Raw genomic sequence first — 19,449 nt, forward strand, 5'->3', positions numbered from 1 at the left:
GCAACTTTCAGACCCATCCTCCAGGGAAGGGAGAGGGGCTGGAGATTGAGTTAATGACCAATCATGCCTATGGGGTGAGGCCTGCATAAAGATCTATAAACTATGGGATCTGAAAGCTTCCAGCTGGGTGAACAGAAGGAAGTCATGGGAGGATGGCTTACCTGGATAGAGCATGGGAGCTCCACGTCCCTCTCTTGTACCTTCCCTAGGTGTCTCTTCCATCTAGATATTCCTGGTTGCATCCTTTATAAAACAAAACAAAACAAAACAAAAACAAAAAACAGTAAACATCAATGTTTCCCTGAGTTCAGTGAGCCCTTCTAGCAAATTATCAAACATGAAGAGGGGGTCTTAGGAACTCCTGATTTATTTGATCCTAAGTACGGGAGGCCAGGACTTACAAGTGGTGTTGGAAGTGGAAGGCAGTCTTATGGGACTAAGCCCTTAACCTGTAGGGTCTGCACTAACTCCAGGTAGATGGTATCAGAACTGAATGGTGGGACACCCAGTTGGTGTCTGGAGAGTTGGAGAATTGATACATTTGGGTTGAAAAGACACACGTTTGGCATCAGAGAGTGTTCTGTGGCAGAAAAAACCTGCTTTCATTTAGCACAGAATATCTATCTGTTGAATTAGCAAAAATAAATCTCCAAGTTGGAAGGGAACATAGAGTTCAGGTAGCCTGGCTTTACTACTCAATGTAGAAATGACATCTGGAATTTCAGAGGAGCCAGAGACAGTGGGATGTTCTCCTCTACCTTAGGGAGTTGTCACTGGCAGGAGGCTGGGAGGCCCCTGTGTTTCCCATGCAGCCTCTCTTGCATCCACACGTGGTCATGTCATTATTTTCTGCTAGGGAATATGTACAGAACTGACATGGGCCAGGATTTTTTTAAAACTCTCACATTGTTTTCCACTTTCTGCTTATGCTCCACTGGATGGAAACAAAGGACTCCAAAGTGCTGGTGGCCAATCCTGCAAGATGCAAGAGCCTGGGATCCTAAGTCATGACCTGGAAGAAAGGACTAGCTGACCAGGAACACCAGGATCAGGCCATTTTGTGGAAAAAAAAAAAAGGTACTTTGTTTGTATGAAGCCATTGAAGTTTGAGGGGCTATTTGTGAAAGCAATAACATTATCCTGACTTTATTGATTACTTTCTTTGACAGAGCATTTACTGTTCCAGCTCTAAGTGCCATGAAAACCTTATTCACTGTGTCAGCTCCAGCTGCTATAACAAATACTATCGAGCAGGTGGCTCAAACAGCAAGCATTTCTTTCTCACTGCGCTAGAGGCTAGACATCTGAGACCAGAGGGCCAGCATGGTTGGAGTCTTGGTGAACGCTCTCTTCCTGGTTTGCAGATGGACAGCTGTCTGTGTTGTGTTCTCATATGGCAGAGAGCAGAGCAAGAAGCAAGCTGTCTTGAGTCTCCTGTAAGGGCGCTAATCCCATCATGAAGGCTCCACCCTCATGATCTCATCACCTCCCAAAGGCCCTACCTCCTTAATACCATCAGTTTGGAGATTGAGGTTTCAACATGTGGAATTTGGGAGGATGCAAACATGCAGTCTACAATGGTTAATTTTATGTGTCAACTTGACTGGGCTAAGGGATGCCCCTATAGCTGATAATACATTATTTCTAGAAAAGATTAGCATTTGGATGATAAAATGATTAAAGAAGGATTCACCACCACCAGTGTGGGACGGTATCATCCAATTCTTTGAAGGCCCAAATACAACAAAAAAGTAGAAGAAGGGTGAATTCTCTCTGTCTTGTAGAGCTGGGACGTCCATCTTCCTGCCCTACAGCTCATTAGAGAGTCTGGTTCTGGGGCCTTCAGACTCCAGGATGTAGACCTGGTTCTCCAGCTTGTAGACAGCAGGTTGTAGGGCCTCCCAGCCTCCATAATCACATGAGTCAATTCCTGGAATAAGTTTCCTCTTATCTCTGTATCCCTCTATCCCCGACTGGTTCTGTTTCTCTGGAGAACCCTGACTAATGCACAGTCCTAATGCTCACACTGACCCAAAAGCTGCCTTCCCAACCCTCCAATCCACGGATGATTGTTTTGCCTTTTTAACCACCACAAATTTATTTCCTCCTCCCTGAGACACCTTTCCTAATAATTAATGACAGATATCAGCCATAGGATGTGATTCTTCATTTCTGTGCCTATTGCTGGATCAGGAAATCGACTCTTCTAGAAACTCAACAAGTCGTTTTAAAGTTACCACACCAAGAATTGCAGGATCTTTGACTAGAAATGTAGGCTTTATGAACCAGGCCTTTTTTGTCCAATGAGTAACAACAAAGATCTGCTCACTTGGTTGCATTGCAGGGGGGATAAAACCCACCCAGATACTTTCAAAGGAAAACTGGAGAGTAGGAGATGCAGAACATCTCACAGACTCCCCAACACAACAGGCTACCCATTCATTCACTCGGCGATGGCTGACGGAGAGCCTGCGTTCTTTAGGAGAGAGAAAGGTAAAGCTGGACACGCTCCATTAGAGGGACTCGGGGATGATAGTGAGAAGGTCACTTGTAAGCTGAAGCCTATTTTAATGAAGCTGGTCCCTGAATTTGGAGACTGAACTATCTGGGAAGTGCTGGTCTGATGCAATGTGCCCTACAGGCATTTAGCAAAGTCCAGATGGGAGTACTTGCTAGCAAAGCCCAGCTCTCAAAAAAATGTGCTTTTTCTTCTTGCACAGTGGTCTTTCATCCTGGTAGAGGATCTTCCTGGATCAGACAGTGTGGCCGATGTTGGGCAGGGTGCTGGTTGCTTATTGAGCTCAGGCTGAACGATGGTCTTCAGCCTGGTAATCTGCATATCCCTTTGTAATAATTGCTCTGTCTGTGTGCATTTCCCTGGGAGCTACAGGATGCTTTTTAACTTATCCTCATCAACGTAGAGGACTAGGAAAAAAAATGCCTGTAAAAGGCGAATATCATTGATCATCGTTGTACTCACTGTTCATAGCAGCTGTCTCTCTCCGGTCAGCTGGGTGCCATGTGGTTTTTAATACAACCTCTGGTTAATATGAACTCAAGACACGTTTATCTCAAAGCACATTTTGTTCTGAGTCTCTTGCATTTTAAATTATGAGGATTTACTGTTCAATTTAGCCAACTATGGAAATAAACAATAACACTAATGTGCCAGGCCTCTGGAAACTTCCCGTGGAAGCAAAGGCTAGGGTGTGAAGACAACTGATGGCTGATCAACCAGCATGTGCTAGAAGCAATGGATAACCCCGACAAGATGAACCCACTTACTCCAGGCGAGGATTCTTTAGGAAACCCCAAGAGAATTTTTAAAAATCCTCTTGTGCGCGGCTGTTTCTGGGTCTTCTCTCAGCAGCGGAGATTTCTATGCAAGAGGAATAACAGCTTTAATTATTGCCATAATTTGTAATTTCCAAGATTTCCAGGGAGTTTAAAACTCTGTAAAATATGTTTTGTTTTATTTTGTTTTTGACCAAGACAGTCAAAAGGCATGATTTGGACAAAGATGCGATTCTGCTTCTTTTAAGATTGTCTTCCTAGCTGTGCTGCACCCAGAGCTGCTGGGCAGGAGGGAGCTCGGTTCTTTCATATACTGTGGTTGAGAGTGTGAATTGGTGTGGAGGTCTGTGACGGATATCCTGCAAAATGTAAAACGTGCAGGCCCTTGACCCAGGAATTTAGGAAGGTAGGAATTTAACTCCAGAAAAAATTAGACAAGTGTGCTAAGATGTGTATCAAAAAAGCTCACAAAAGACAAATAGACTCTTAAATGCAGAGACAAACTGGTGGTTGCCAGAGGGGAGGTGAGTGGGAAAACTAATGAAGTAGGTAAAAGGATGGAAGGAAGGAAGGAAAGAAGGAAGGAAGGAAGGAAGGAAGGAAGGAAGGAAGGAAGGAAGGAAAGAAGGAAGGAAAAAAGAAAAGAAAAAAAAGAAAAACTCAACAAACTTTGGGAAACTTTAAGTCCTGCCCAGTGTGTCGGGGAGCAGGCCAAGTGGGAAAGTGCTGTGGGTAACCCTGAAATAACTGGGAAGAATCACATGGGAAGTCAGGTGGAGGGAGAGATGGAATTTAAAAGAGGTAAGATTTTTTTTTTTAATGTGACCATTTCACATTTTGACTCACACTAGATGCCATCTTGTCCTCATTTCTTTTGTGTGTGTTTCTCTTAAAACCTTTGCTTTTCGTAATTAGCTTGGAATTTACAATCCTATAGCTCCAACCTTTGACTGGTTAGCAAACATTGTCCACATTCTTGGGAAGATTTTATGACCATCCACTGTTTCATGTACACACTGAGGTTTAGCAAAGCACAGTATGAGGCAAAATAGTTCTATTGGCAACTTATGGACAATGGGCCTCCATTTCCTCGGAGCTTGACAAGGTAGAGATAGGGTCATCCCTTCTCAGTGGGGCTAAGCTACTGTCCTCATTCCAGTGTAGACATGATCCTGGTGGTTAAGCCCTGTAAGACTAGGTTTTGAGGACAAAACAGTGAAAAAATTTAGAACTTATTTTCCCTTCAAAGACCAAAAATAAATTTGGCAAGTCTATGTGCCCCATTAGTATGAGTGTGACTCTGTGTGTGTGTGTGTGTGTGTGTGTGTGTGTGTGTTAGTTTAGGGAAGCGCGATAGAGAGTGTAGATCCTGTTCCTACAGCATAGGGGGAACTTTCTGGAAAGCAAAGGGGCATGGCATCTAGGCCAAAATCTATATTGATTGGTGTTTGGAGGGATAGTGTAAGAAATCCCACTTCAAGGACGTGGATTCCTTGTGACCCATTCTGTGGGGTTCCCAATTCTCCTCATTTCCTTTTTGGGAATATGGGAAATCACCTTCATTTCAATGTCTTTCTGCCAACAGACAACCCTAGTGACTCTGCTCGCTCAGGGTTGGTTTTTCCTTCAGGAACATCTGTATCCTCCTTCCTTTCCTGCGTCTCTGCCCTAATGTCTTGAGGCTCGTCTGCAATCTGGCACATCATATGAAATTGCCCTGGATTCATTAAGGGGGAATGCATAGTTTTGAAAGGATCGCACAGTGGATTGCAGAAGCTCTCAAATTATCAGATGCCTGTGACGTTCGGGGTAGGGACAGAGCGTGGATTAGGGGCTCCGATTCCCCGTTCAGAGGTGTTTCTACAAGCAAGTGCTGATTAAATCTGCCAAGGAGCTCTTGCTTAGAACTATGGACAACTACCAGATTTCCATTGCATTAGCCAGTCAGTCAACTAGTAAATATTTATTGAGCACCTTCCACCCATGCTGGGTCCTGGGAATGGAGCAGTGACTCTGAATTCCATGGCACCGCGTGGAATTCTCTCCACTGGAGAGTATGGGCATTAAGGGAATATTTACCTGTGTGTTGAGCACCAAAGAGAGAAAGCGCAGAGTCTCAAGGGGGCATGTAATGCGAGAGCAAGCAGAAGGATTCCATACCTCTCATTTCATGACTCAAGTCTCCAAGTTGGGCCAAGGAGCTGTATTTATTTTTCAAGGGGACAGAGCCCTTGGAGGCCATGTGTGAGGGGAGTGCATGAGTATCTCATCCAGGGCCTCCTGAGGTAGTTTGGTTGTGCCCATTTGGTAGAAGATGAAACTAAGGGTAGGACATTTGCAATGATTTATTTTAGGTGACCCAGACTGGGGGAGCAAGAAGAGCTGTGTTGGATGAGTGGCTAGGTCAGTGGTGGCTGTATGGCTGCAGAGAGAGTGGAGCCCGAGACCCCCTCCTCCTCCTCCTCCTCCTCCACAGAGATGAAGGGTGGGCCAGCCCCAGGCACCGTGGTGGAATGCCTTGGCACCCCTTCCTAAGCTCCCCAAGCAGCAAGTGGGAGTGCTTTATGCTGCAGCTGTCCTCTGCGAGTGAGTGCCTGTCCTTCCCAACCTGTTCCTCCCCACAGCCCTCACTATCCCTCCTGGGACATGGCCCTAACCGGAGGGGTTCTCTGGGGTCTGGAGTTGGGGAATGCAGGGTGAGGAGGCATTGTCACTTTCTCAGAACTGGCCTTGGTTTTATGTAACTTTATCTTTTTTAAATATTTTATTTATTTATTTGAGAGAGTGTGTGTGTGTGAGAGAAAGAGAGCATGCATGAGAGGGCTGAGGGGCAGAGGGAGCAGCAGACTCCTCACTGAGCAGGGACCCTGATGCAGGGCCGGATCCCAAGACCGTGAGATCATGACCTGAGCTGAAGACAGATGTTTCACCGACAAGGGCTCCTAGGTAACTGTAAAAAATTATTAGTAATTATTTTTTTTTACTTTACTGAGGTATCATTGACAATTAAAAATATGTGTATTTAAGACGTACAAGTTGATGTTTTGTTAACCATGTATATTATAAAACATCCACCACAGTCGAGCCAGGGAAGGTAACCATCACCTCACACAGTTACCATTTTGTGTGCAGTGTGGTGACCACAAGTAAAATCTTCTCTCTTAACGCATTCCAAGTATACAACGCGGTATTGTTGAGTAGAAATATATTATGCATACACTTATTACTCCCTCACTTAATTATCTTGTATAACTGAAAATCTGGATGATATTTTTCTTCCCAGTTTTTTTTTTGCATTGCATTTCTTTTTATTATTATTATGATTATTATTATTATTTTAAATTTATTTTTTATTGGTGTTAAATTTGCCAACATATAGAATAACACCCAGTGCTCATCCCATCAAGTGCCCCCTCAGTGCCCATCACCCAGTCACCCCCACCCCGCCCACTTCCCTTTTTACCACCCCTTGCTCATTTCCCAGAGTTAGGAATCTCTCATGTTCTGTCTCCCTCTCTGATATTTCCCACTCATTTTATGTTGTGGTGAATGTTACCGTCTTAACCATTTTGAAGTGTACCATTCGGTGGTATGAAATACGTTTGTATGCCCCATGCAGACGTCACCCCGTCCACTTCCAGAACTCTCTTCATCTTGTTGGACTGAAAGTCTCCACCCTTTAAACAATAATTCTCGAGAACAATTTTCCACATGATCAGAGGGCTCTTCACCAACATGCAATTTTTGCATGTTTGCATTTGCATCTTTGCAAAGAGGCTTTGCATCTTTAAAAGAAACTAACATGACACACAAAGAAACAAAAATATCACCTTTCCTCATATCTGTTCCAGGAGCCAAATCAAGGTTTTGCTCTCATTTTCCCCTTGCAATTATTCTTTACTGGTGACATTTATTCCAGAGAGTGACATTTATTGAATACCCACCACACGCTGTCCTCAATGCTTTTAATATGAATTATTCCCAAGAAGAAATGGGAGGGAAGATGTTAGGGGCATATTTTTCCTCCAACAGGACATAGTGCAGCATTGTAGAAATGGTAAAATCAATAGATGAGAAGCATCTGTTGGGTAATTCTTACTCAGTAAAGAGGTAAAACCTTGCCTTGTTTGTGAGTCTTGGTATTTTCATGCAGCTGACGAAGGAATCAGGTCTGGAAGCAACCCCACAATTTGGAGGTTGTTGGGACAGAATTCAAACTCTGGTCCCCCAGACTCCGAAACCATTGCAGTGCCATTGCAAGAGCTTGGTTAGGTGCCATTGGATCCTAGACAAGGATGCCCTATGGCTGGAACCACCAGAGGAATGGGGAGCTGAGCAGCAAGAGGAGGAGAGTCCTGGCGCTCTGCTCTCCAGGAGGGGATAACGCTCGTTAAGCAGGAAAGTGCGGAGTGCATGTTCTCATGAAATGGGAAATAAGTTTATTTTGCATTTTTAGGTCATATCTTTGAAATTATTATGCAAATCTGATACATGAGTAAAGGGCAAGCAGCCACAGGCTGAGGTGTGGATCCTGCAGTAGGAGAAAGTTGGAGACCATGATGAAGAAGGTGCAACGCATAGATACTTGAAAGGCCCCGGGTTCCAGCTTCCACCTGGGTTTTGCAGGGCAGCTGTCAGTTTGACAGAGCATTTCACAGTTTGGGTCCTGCACCTGGGGAATGAGAAGAGGAGCCGGGACCTTTTTGCAGCCTGCAGCCTGCTCCTGCTCACCTGTCCCAAGGATGAACTTGGGGACCATGATTCATTTCAACTATCCTAAAAATGTGAGGCTCACCAAGCTTCATGCTGCACTGGTGTAAAGAGTTGAGCTTCATGTCCTCAGTCTACATTCTGGATCACTCTTGATGAGAACCCTCCAGATTCAGGAACACTGGGATAAAGGCTGTGCATACCTCTTGGTCCGTTTCTGTGATTATGCAAGGAATAATCAATTGAAATCCCCATTGATATTCTTGCTTATTTGGTTAAATGCTTTGGTTTAGAGAACAGGAATATGGGAAAAGCTCTGACTTGGTGGGTAAGGTCTAAAGTAGGGAAAAGATTAAAAAAAAAAAAAAAGAATGTCTTAACTAAAGTCCTAGATCTGCTATTTACCAACTGTAGGATTTGGGCCACTTACTTAAATCTCCCCAGGCCTCCGTTTCCTATCTTGTAAAGTGCCCATTACTAGACATACCTTCTGTACTTGCTATAAAGGATTTTTCTTCAGGAACAGGATGTTAAAAGCATCTTTGCAAACTGCAACATGCAACAGGCTGTGGGTTCTGCATTCATTTATTTGCTCCTGCTATGATCTGAACGTTTGTGTCTTCCTCAGATTCATATCCTAGAGCCTACCCTTCCAGGTGTAGGAGGCAGGGCCTTTGGGAGGTTTCTAGGTCCTGAGGGTAGAGGCTGCATAGTGGGATCACTGTCCTTATAAAGGAGATCCCTGGTAACCCCTATGCCCCTTCCACATGTGAGGACACAGCAAGAGGCACCATCTAGGAACTAGGCTATCACCAGACATCAAATCTGCCCTTGTTCTTGGACTTCCAACCTCCAGAACTGTGAGTAATGAACATCTGTTGTTTATAAGCAGCCCGATGGACCAAGACCACTTCTAAATAAGTTCTGAGAGTTGATCATCAGTGACGACCCATCTGCTCTGGGAATTCCTGGGGAAGCAAGCACTGGCCTCCTTGCCCACGGGGAGCTAGAAGTCTAGAGGGCACACTTTCAACAGCCCTTTGAGTAACAGTAGAGAGTTATGTCATGTGGTCACTGCTGTTGAACAGGATGGGATGATCCTCTGTGAAGCCTTTCAGTGAGCCTGGAAGCTTCTGAGGCTGAGTTCTGAGTGCTTCGCCTCTCACCTTCAGAAGTGTTAGAGCAGCCAAGACTCTTTACATTTCAGAGGGTGTATGGGGACTAACTTTCATTTCCTCAGAGTGGGAAGTGATTTCCAGGATGTCTTTTAAAAATGAGACTCTGTTGGGATGCCTGGGTGGCTGTTGAGTGTCTGCATTAGGCTCAGGTTGTGATCCCGGGGTCCTGGTATCGAGTCCTGAATTGGGCTCCCTGCATGGAGCCTGCTTCTCCCTCTGCCTGTGTTTCTGCCTCTCTCTGTGTGTCTCTCAGGAATAAATAAATAAAATCTTTAAAAAATAATAAAAATAAAAAATAAAAATAAGACTCTGTTAAAGAAAGCAACAGACTAGTATGCTGATCAAATTTATCTTGCATGTAATATTGTAATGTTATTCTGTTGGTATTGGAATAATGCTCAGTCCAGTCTCCCAATAATCCTGGTGGACACTCCTATGTCTTTTGGGGACATGTGGGTTTAAAAGGCAAGCTCTAGGAAGGAGAGACACCCTGTCTAAGGCAAAGGGCTGGGAGAGAGTGGACTTTGGATCACGGCCAAGGCTCTCCACTTTGTTCAGTTTCTTTTACCTTCTTCAAATAAAGTTAATAATGGTTGCTTCAAGAGAGTCTTGAGAAATCATGACCATATGGATTCTTGGATGTAAGAGGCACCCAGTAAATGCCAGCAGGGCCTAGCAGAGTGGCTTGCTTGTAATAGATGCTCAAGGAAATGGTGCGCGGCGGTCCAGCATCCTCATCCAATGCCTGTGTAAGGACAAGTCAAGGAGAAGCAGCTTTCAGAGCTGAGTCACTGCCGGAGGGGCAGACACACGCCCGTTACCTTACTGTTATTGTTATTGGCAACAAACATTTCTCTTGTGCTTGACGCGTACTGCCCAGTGAACAAATTAAAGCAAGCTAATAACAACATCCCTTTGCTAAAGAATTAATTCTGTCTTCCTGTGTCCCAGACCCCTTCTCGGGAGCCTGATTTCTCGTGTTTTGACATTGCTGATGAAGCATTTCCATAATAACAAGCCTCTTTACAGGCCTCCAGCTTGCGGAGTAGAGCACTGATTTGTATCCTTTCTAAGGAGCACTTAGGTGAGAGGGAGACAAATGACACTGACTCCGGGCCAGCCTGGTTGCCTACCCTAGCCGGGAGCTGGAGACTGAGCCGGAGCAGCATTCTCTTCCAGGCTTGGGAAGGGGCTTGAGTTTCCCTTGGTTGGGATTCCAGGGAGGAGGCTGAAACTTGTGTCCAGCAGTTTTGGGTTCCAGCTAAGGAGTGTTGTTAGGCCCTTTCTAAAATAAAGTAGTCCTGCCCTCATTAGGGAGCCGGGAGGCCGCCCCGGTGCAAACCAGAGATTGGGTTTGTGGTTGGTCAGAGCCGCTGGGTGCTTAGCAATTTGAGCCTGGGGTGGGGTGGGGGGGGGGTTCTAATCTCTGAGTTGGCACAAGTACTATTTCTTGCTTGCATTGAAGGACAGTCCCAAGTAGAAAATTCTAAACAAAAATAAATCAATAAAAATGTACATGGTTTCTTTGTGATTTATTAAGGATCACATCAATATTGTGATCACTCTAATTATTACTGTGGTTCCCAGGCCGTGATTCCTTTCAGCTCACGTAGCAGAGAAGTAAGCTAAATGGCTTTTCATATGTATGTCGTGGACAGGCCAGCAAAAAAGGACAATGGCATTTTTTTTCTTATTTCCCCAGTTCCCTCAGGAGCTTGAAGGATGACCTGAATTATAGATGCAGAGAGTTCTAGAAAATTCCCCGGGTGCGTGTGCACCTATGCACACGCTTGGGGAGAAGTGGGCAGGGAGAGGAAGGAAAGAACATCCCCGAATGGTCCCTGTGGCATCCTGCTCAGTGACATTTAGCAAATCAGGGGGATCTATCCCACCTCGTGCAGTTGGGCAGCTGCAGTCTGCCGGGGTAGCAGCAACAGCTCTCAGTGAGACTTCACTCCCTAAACTTCCCCAGGGCCTGGGGGAGCGAGACAAGGTGCAAGTGCTAGAATTAGGAAGTCACTTATCCCCCGTGTTCTCAGGTATAAAACCAATCTATAGTCGTTTGGCTCCAATGATTCTGTAATTTCCAACCCTAGTTAGCGAAACTGCCCCATGATTTTTAGTCCAGTCCGTAATCCCGAGTCTTGTAAGAGTCACATACATATTATATGTGTGAGTTAGGATGTTTTCAGCAGTAAGGATAGAAGGACCTTCTGAACAGGGCTTGAACAATTAGGGTATTTGCTTTGCGAGAGGACGTGAGTTCTAAACAGGCGGTTCCCAGGTTGGCTCCGTGACTTGCTAATGCCCTCCAGCCCCCGCCCCACCCCCCGCCTGGCTCATCCCATCTTTCTGGGCGGCTAAAAGGAATTTATTATTATGAGCGGTTGGTTCACAGGGGTGGTGGAGGCTGAGAAGTCCCAAGATCTCCAAGCCCGAGACCTAGGAAAGCTGGTGGTGGAACTCAGGCTGAGTCCAAGGAACCAGTGGTGTAAATACCTGTCCCAGCGCAGAGGGCATGATATGGGGTGTTCCAGCTCAGACAGCCAGGTGGGACCAAAAAAAAAAAGGACTCATTCCTTCTTCCTCTGATTTTGTTCCATTTAGGCCCTGGGCAGATTGGGTGATGCTCCCCATCCCGGAGAGAGCAGTCATGTTGAGTCCCCTGATCCAAATGCGAGTCTCCTCCATACACACCCGATCGAGGTTTCCCCACGCACCTGTGACCTAGGGGGGTTGACACCAAAATTGACCATTACTAGACCTGTCGTCATTTCTGCTTAACTCCCGGGCCTTTTGTCTGGACTTTCAAAGCTGCCAGAAGGAAGCTCATCGGAGGATGATGCTCTGTTATCTTACGGACTCAAAGGAGAGAAACAAGTCTGCGTGAGGAGACAATAGAAAAGGACCTATTCGTGTTATTTGTGCCTTTCCTGACCACTGACTTCTTCACTCCGTGGAGGCATCTGTTCTTCAGCCTGAGTTTCCGTCAGCACATTTGGACCTTATACCTTTAGGCTCAGAGGATGTTTTTTTATACCCTGACAGTTACAATCAAAGCACAGGGATTACTTAAGCTAACAAGTGAGGATCCATCACAACAGAAATGCAAACAGAACTTTAATTCATCATTCTGCTAATGGCTCTTCCTTGGTACATTCGTCAGCCTCGGCTTCATCTCTGTCCTAATAAATACGCTGCATTGCTTTATGACCTGTCTCCTGCGTGTGAACAGAAGGAGAGTTACTGTGGCCCCTATTAGGTGGGAACGTGGTGGAATGAAGGGCTTGCCAGGGGTGTCTTTTAATCTCATCGTGTACGTCTTCTAGCTGGATGAACACCCATTCCTCCCCCCACGCTCAGCCCATCCCTCCTTCCTTTGGCATTCTCAGTGTCCTTTTCAGTTCCAAATAGCCCCATGTTTGTATGGTTATGCCCTGGACCCACAGCCCAGCATTCCCTTCCAAATGGGGGTACCCTGGATGTCAACACAAAGGTTGTGAGACAAAACGGCCCCAGGCAAGGTCCTTTGCTTATACCATGTGGCAGCCAAGATAGAAACTAAAGACTGTTGGCTTAGTTTCGACATTAATCATACAAGCTCAGATCTTTGTCCATGAGTAACATTTACCCCAAAGCACAGTGAGGTTTAGTCCAACACCTGATTTATAGTGTTTTTATTTTACTTTCTCTGTGACCTGATATTGCTGTGCCCATGAATGCATTAGTCAGCTTGGGTTGTCCTACAGGACCACAGCCTGGGAGGCGGGGGGCGGGGGTGGGGAGGCGGCCTAAACAACAAACATTTATTGTTTCCCAGTCTGGAGGCTGGAAGTCTGAGGTGGAGGTTTTCCAAAAGGTTGCATTCTTCCCGAAAGGCTCTCTCCTTGGCTTGTGGATGGCCATCTCCATGTAGTCTCCCTTCCCCAAGCATCTGTGTCCTACTCTCCTCTTCTCATCAGGACCCCAGTCACGCTGGATAAGAGCCCACCCCTTGTCCTCATTTTAACTTAATTACCTCTTTAAAGACCCTTTCTCCCAATACTGTCATAGTCTGAGGTACAGGGGGGCTAGGCCTTCAACTCAGGGATGTTAAAGGGGAACACCATTCCGCCCATAGCAGCAGAGCTGGCGCTCACTCACCCAGAAGGTCGTGGCGTTTGGGGAAATTTTTGAAAGGAGAGGAGAATTCTATAAACTGAGTAACACAGTCAGAGGATTAGAGACTTCGCAATTTCTGTAAAGTGAATGCCTATGGCTGCCACAGTCTTTGAAATGAAGGTAGCTCCCAGAGAGACGAACTTAACGTAGATTTTGAAACTTCCTAGTGACCTGAACACAGGAGGCGTGTCGGATGTGCAAAGCCAGAACTTTAGAACTTGGGAGATTCAGGATCATGTGTTGATACCTCCTTGTGGCACCTCCAGCTGGTAGCTCTTATGCACAGTTGAAGGTAGCTGGGGCGCAGTGGGTGGTGGGGCCCGTTCCAGGGAAAGCCCTCACTCCCCTTCTCCTTCCCACCACAACCTGCTTTCCTGTGGATTCAGCGGGCTAGTTAGGGGCAGAGGCAGAAACTGAACCCAGGTCCCACTGAACAAGTCACATCTGTCCCTCTGAGCTTAACTCAGACACATCTGACCTCATACAAGCAGAGGTCAAAACCAGAAATGTCTGGGCTCAGCAACCCTAGACTTCCGCTTCTCAATACGGGGAGGAAACAGAGCTGGGCCCGTTCCCAGTTTGCATGTTCTCCTGTAAACCCAACTGGCCACCAAGCCACAACCGCAGAAAAGAACAGAACCAAGGAGAGAGAGGTCACAGTTCAGATTCAGTCCCTCAAGTTCTTCCTCGAGATGGCTGGCTTTCGTTTAATGTCAAGTCTTCATTTAAAAAAAAAAAAAAATTATTTATTTTTTTAATCGAATTTCGATCTGCCGACACAGAGTATAACACCCAGTGCTCATCCCACCAAGTCTTCAGATTCTGCAGGGTTGGGGCTCCCCGAGGACGACCTTAAATTGCAGGACGTGAAAAAAACTCCCCACCCCCTGAGTTGAGGAGAAAAACAATGCAGCTATTTAGGGGCCAAGTTTCTGTCCCTTCCCCCACCCAGACGCAGTCACGCGGGTAACCAGTTTTTCCAGGGGAAAGATTTTTTTTTCCCTGTCTTTTTAGGGGACCGACAAATACTATTTACTAAAGGAAAAAAAAAAGAGCCTGTGTCGATCCCACAAACGGAGGGCTTCGCATCTTCTCAACACAGCACACTGCATTACTCAGCGCTGAGTTATTATGTTTCTTTGCAGAGAGCAGCCGACTCTGAATGTATTAATGATTCATGCTTCCCTTGGCAGAGCATAATGTATACTAATCACACAGAACCAGGGTACAAGATCACTTTAAATGCATTTGTCCAGTTAATAGTTTGACTTAATCTGATATTTCATTGGGTCACCGACCTTTTCATTGTAGGTAATGTACAGAGGAAAATGTATGGTCCACACCGTGGTGGTGAATCAACAGAGGGCTTTCCGGTTACCAGGCAACGTGCCACTTAGGCTTTGCCTCTGCATAATTCTGCCCGTAGTTGTGCCTCTCTGGGCTGACGAACTTCAGTGTGGCTCCGTGAGCTCAGGGCTGCGTGTGCGGGCCCGCGGGCCCTCGCGTGTGGGTCTGGTCTGCGTGTGTGTGTCTGTGTGTGCGTGAGTCTTGGGGAGGGGAGACACCACGGGCATAAAGCAGCTCATTTATGCCTCTTTTTATAGGCATTAAGCCGTGAGCTCCCATTATAAACAACCGCACCAGAGTTAATACTCAATAAACAGTATGGTTTATAAGCAATTAGGGACCCAGATCTCGGAATAAGACAGTTCAGCAGAATGAGAGCCTCTACCCTCCCAATGCTTATGGTGAGATATGCGGCTTGTTAAAAGTGTCATGATTCTCCTTTAAAAAGCAATTAACAGTTTGGTATAGTTCGGTCTGCCAGGCACAGTTTCTTAATCAAATGTGAGCGCAATCAAAGAGGCACTTCTCTGCTCTCTGTGATGGACAGTCTTTTACCCAGAAAGCACAGTGGAAAAAAAAAATAAAAGGATGAAATTGACGTTCTCTCCTGTTTGTTTATCAGACCGAGAGTCTGTTGAAGACATCACGATGAGTCTGATAAATGCATTTTGTCAGGTTTTCAAAGAAAGCCAGCCCGCTACTCCATTCTGCTGATGTCTTTGTATTTCTTAGTCAAGTAACTTCGTAGGTTAAAAAAAAAGAAAAAAAATCTGGTCTCCAGTTCCGTCCTGAAATCGTGGCGGGTGATTGGAGAAACAACACACATTCGCTGTGCGTCTTCTTTTATGACGAGGAACGCAAATCCATCGTTCTTGTCCTCTGCAGCCACTGGTTTTGTGGTAGTTTATAATTGGATTCAAAACTAAGTTAGAGATTTCCTTTACCTGCCATATCTGAGGCTAATGAGCCGTAGTTTTAAACACACTTACTTAAATGATGGAAGCTTCCAACACCGTGCTGAGATGCTGGGAAACTGGGCAGAGACAGATGCGTTTCCTCCCTTCTGGGGACTCACCATCCAGGAGAGATTTATAATCAACTACACGTCTCCTTTTAAAGCCCCATGAAATGAGTGTAGCCTAGATCAATACTACTGGCATTCTAAAATCACTTATTCGACACTTTTATCCAAAAATTGAATTTTTTTTAATCAAGGGTGGAGGGAAATGTGCACAAAGAGAAGAGAGATAATGTAATGTGCAAAGATAGTTGGCGGAAACGTTGAATTAAACACCAAATTTAAGACTTGATTCATCTTTCGTCCCTTCCTGGCAGCTTTAGGCATTTCAGGATGTCGTGTTGGGAGGCTATCTGTTGAAATTCCTCCATTTTATGACCCGATTCCTTTCTATCCAACTGAAGGTGTGGGCGATAGAGGACACAAGCGTGTTCATACTTGTCAGCTGTGGAGACTCTGGTGTCATCTGAGAGATGACCACACTGAGTGGATAATTTCTAGTGGTCCCTCTCTGACAATCTGTGATTTAGCAAATCACTGAACTCTGAAAAATTTTCACAAGGTTTAGGGAAGAGAAATCGATAAAAGGAAAAAGCAATAACCGAGGGGGAAGGAATGAGGTCAAAGGACTTCTTTAACAGTCAGGTGTAAATGTGCAGACTGAAAGCCAAACTTCGAATGGACCAAATTTTAGAAAAACATGCAAGCCAGACTTTCAAGACACTTAATTAATTCTTGGAGCCAGAGCTTGAGCGCTGTCAAGCATGGGCTGGGAAAATTTTATTTTCCCCCTCGTGGGGTATTTAGAAGGCCACTGTACCAATATTATGCAGTCTCCAGTGGAAAAGTGTAAACAGTCCCTAAGCCCAGCATTGTTTGTGTATTTTTTTCATCCCACAACACTTCTACGAGTCTTTTGTACGCCGCATGTCCCAGACTTTATTCCCCAGGGAGGCGGGGGTGGTTTCCACCACCCTTTGTCTCATTTTGAACTTCTGCTCTGTACCCGGCTCCCCAGTTCTGAACATGGAAGAGGAAGACCGGCTGTGAGAGTATCCCTCAGCATCCAAGAGGAGATGCATGTGGAATCCTGAGGAATAATTCAAGAGTTGCAGAATTTCTTCTCTCCTTAGCAGAGTTTAGAGGATGAACTAGAGTTTGAGGAAGTATCTGGTGCTCTTTGGAAGTCAAGCCATACCATGAAGCACATACGTCTCCTCCAGGCAACTCCTTAGGAATGTGCCTATTCATGCAAAATTCCACAGTTAGAAATGCATTCCTTCAGCAGCAAGGTATGTCAAAAGGATCTCTATTCAGCCACAGTCAGCCACTCACTGTAATTAGGTAGACTGAGTCCCTTCTAGTGGACCAAGTCGGCTGATGGAAGGGTAGTTACGAGGGAGGGGGTGGAGTAGGGATCTAAAACAGAGATGGTTCTCCTAGTCAGAAAGGGGATTATGATAAAGGAACGGTACGTACAAGAAGCAAGGATTTGCATAAGGATATGGGGCAATGCTGAATGCAGTCCACACTCACCAAATAAGTTTCTCTGGGATTTACCTGCTAGCCGGCTCTCCCTTTCCAGAAAGTGCAAAGTGGAGTGACCAGCTCCCATGTTGTCTCCTCCTTAACGGACTTTTTTCTTTTTTCCCCCATAGCCAATGTAGTCCCAGCAGGCACTGAATTCTCACTGGGGTGGATAGTGGGATTTATCGAAGGGAGAAGCACAGTCAGTATTGATGATGGCAATGAGGGGGTCAATACTGACATCCATAGACAACAAACCCTGATCGTCACTGAAACACAAAGTCAGTGGTTTGAGGGGGGAATCAGATCACCCTACATGTGCTCCCAGAAGCAGCGGAAAATACCTTTTCAAAGGGTGTTTTCCCTTAGCTCCACCATTTGGCGTTGATGCTAGCGGTTGACAGTGTGCAGGCCTGGAGAAGTTGGGGAAGTGGCATTGCTACTTTTTGGCTTTTGAACAGACGGGGACACTTGCTCTTGCCCATCAGAGACACATCTGTTTTTTGATCTTGATTTTTGATGGTGACATCCCCCTCCCATGCAATAGCACTGAGAGCAGATAAGAGAAGCAGGTGGGACTAGCTGAAGGGATTTGGGTCGGCCGCAGGGGTGTCTGTAGCTCAACTGTCGAGGCCCATTTTACTCTCCCCTGCAAAGATGCACATTCACACTCATTGATTTCCTGTCCCCCTTCTCTAAAGGAGGCTTTCCTTCCCCTGATTAATTATTAAGTCATTGAATAAAAACCAACATCAGAGAGAGTTTGTTAAAAAGAAAACTTCTCTGCTGGTCCAGGGTTTCTGGTAAATGGAATATTGTCACTCTCTCTGAGAGAACAATGCCCCAGCCCCTCATGGCCTCGGGTGCTCAGACACCCACCATTGCCTATTTGCCACCCAGCCGTGCCCAAGGCTGTTTAAGGAGGAAAGATGTGGACACAGCACAGATGATGGGCACAAGAGATGACAGCTGCCCTGTTGTCCAGAGAGAGCGTCCAGAGTCTCTGAGAAGTGACCTCTTCCCCCCACTGGTGGTTCCCCTCCCGCTCCCCGGTGTCCTTTGGCCATGGGCATAGCGTCATATTTCACCATCACGGATCCTGCTTTGAAAAGCAAACATCACCTGGGGGACAAATTCATATTTGGTAGAAGTGACAGGTGACTTGGCTCTTTCCTGAGAGCGGGTTGTGATGGGAGAGGGGGAAGGGACATATGGTTTGGGTACCTGCAGGGAGATGGCGGGAAAGACGAGCTTCTCCGGGAGTATCTGCAAACACATCTTCAGCGGTGATTGTGCTCCAGACACGGTTTAAGGACTTAGCATGGGTCCTTATGTCCATTTCACAGCTGAGAGGATGGAGGCAGAGGAGATAAGTAACTTGTCTGAAGTAACAAGGCTAAGCTGGGGATCCAGGCAAGCCCAGGTCATCCTCCTGACAGCCACAGTCTTCATAGAAGGTTCTGAAACTCAGGTCTGTCTTGGTTTCTCCATAGAGAAGGTGGACCTGTTGCAATCTGATTTTTAAAAAAGATTTTATTTATATATTCGACACAGAGAGAGCGCGTACAAGCAGGGGGAGCCAGAGGGAGAGGGAGAAGCAGACTCCCTGCTGAGCGAGGAGCCCAACGTGGGGCTTGAACCCAGGATCTTGGGATCATGACCTGAGTTGAAGGCAGATGCTTCACCGACTGAGCCACCCAGGCACCCTGCCAACTAATTTCACTTTTGTGACCCACGTGGGCTGCAGCCCTGTACAGACAACTTGAGGTCAAGTGGACAGGAAAAGCAGGCTCCAAACTCAGGAGAGCTGCTTGGAGTCCTGGCCATGTCACGTGGTTGGTTCCCAATTGGGATTGGTTTTCCTCCTGCTCTCCTTCTCTTCTCCTCCCTGTGCCCCACCTCCTGGCTTTACATTGGTTGTGTTGGTGAATGGGATCTGAACCCTTCTCTCTAGATTTCCGTTCACTTCAGATTCGAGTCCAGCTTCTGTATTTTCTTCTGAACTTGAGTGGTACCTTGGATTTATCCTGGAGTAAAGAAGCACTGTAAGGAGAAGTCTAGAATTGTTCTGGATCCTAGCATCCTCCCAGGGAAACATGGCCCCACGAAGGGGCTTCCTTGGCATGATGGATTGGGGAAACTCTGGGTGGGTCATCTTAGTCTGGAGGGCTTGTCAACAGGCATGGGAAGAAGAAGGCGCAGCCAGGAATACAG

Source organism: Canis lupus, chromosome 2, assembly GCF_011100685.1.
Source record: "Canis lupus familiaris isolate Mischka breed German Shepherd chromosome 2, alternate assembly UU_Cfam_GSD_1.0, whole genome shotgun sequence".
NCBI classification, from domain to species: domain Eukaryota; kingdom Metazoa; phylum Chordata; class Mammalia; order Carnivora; family Canidae; genus Canis; species Canis lupus.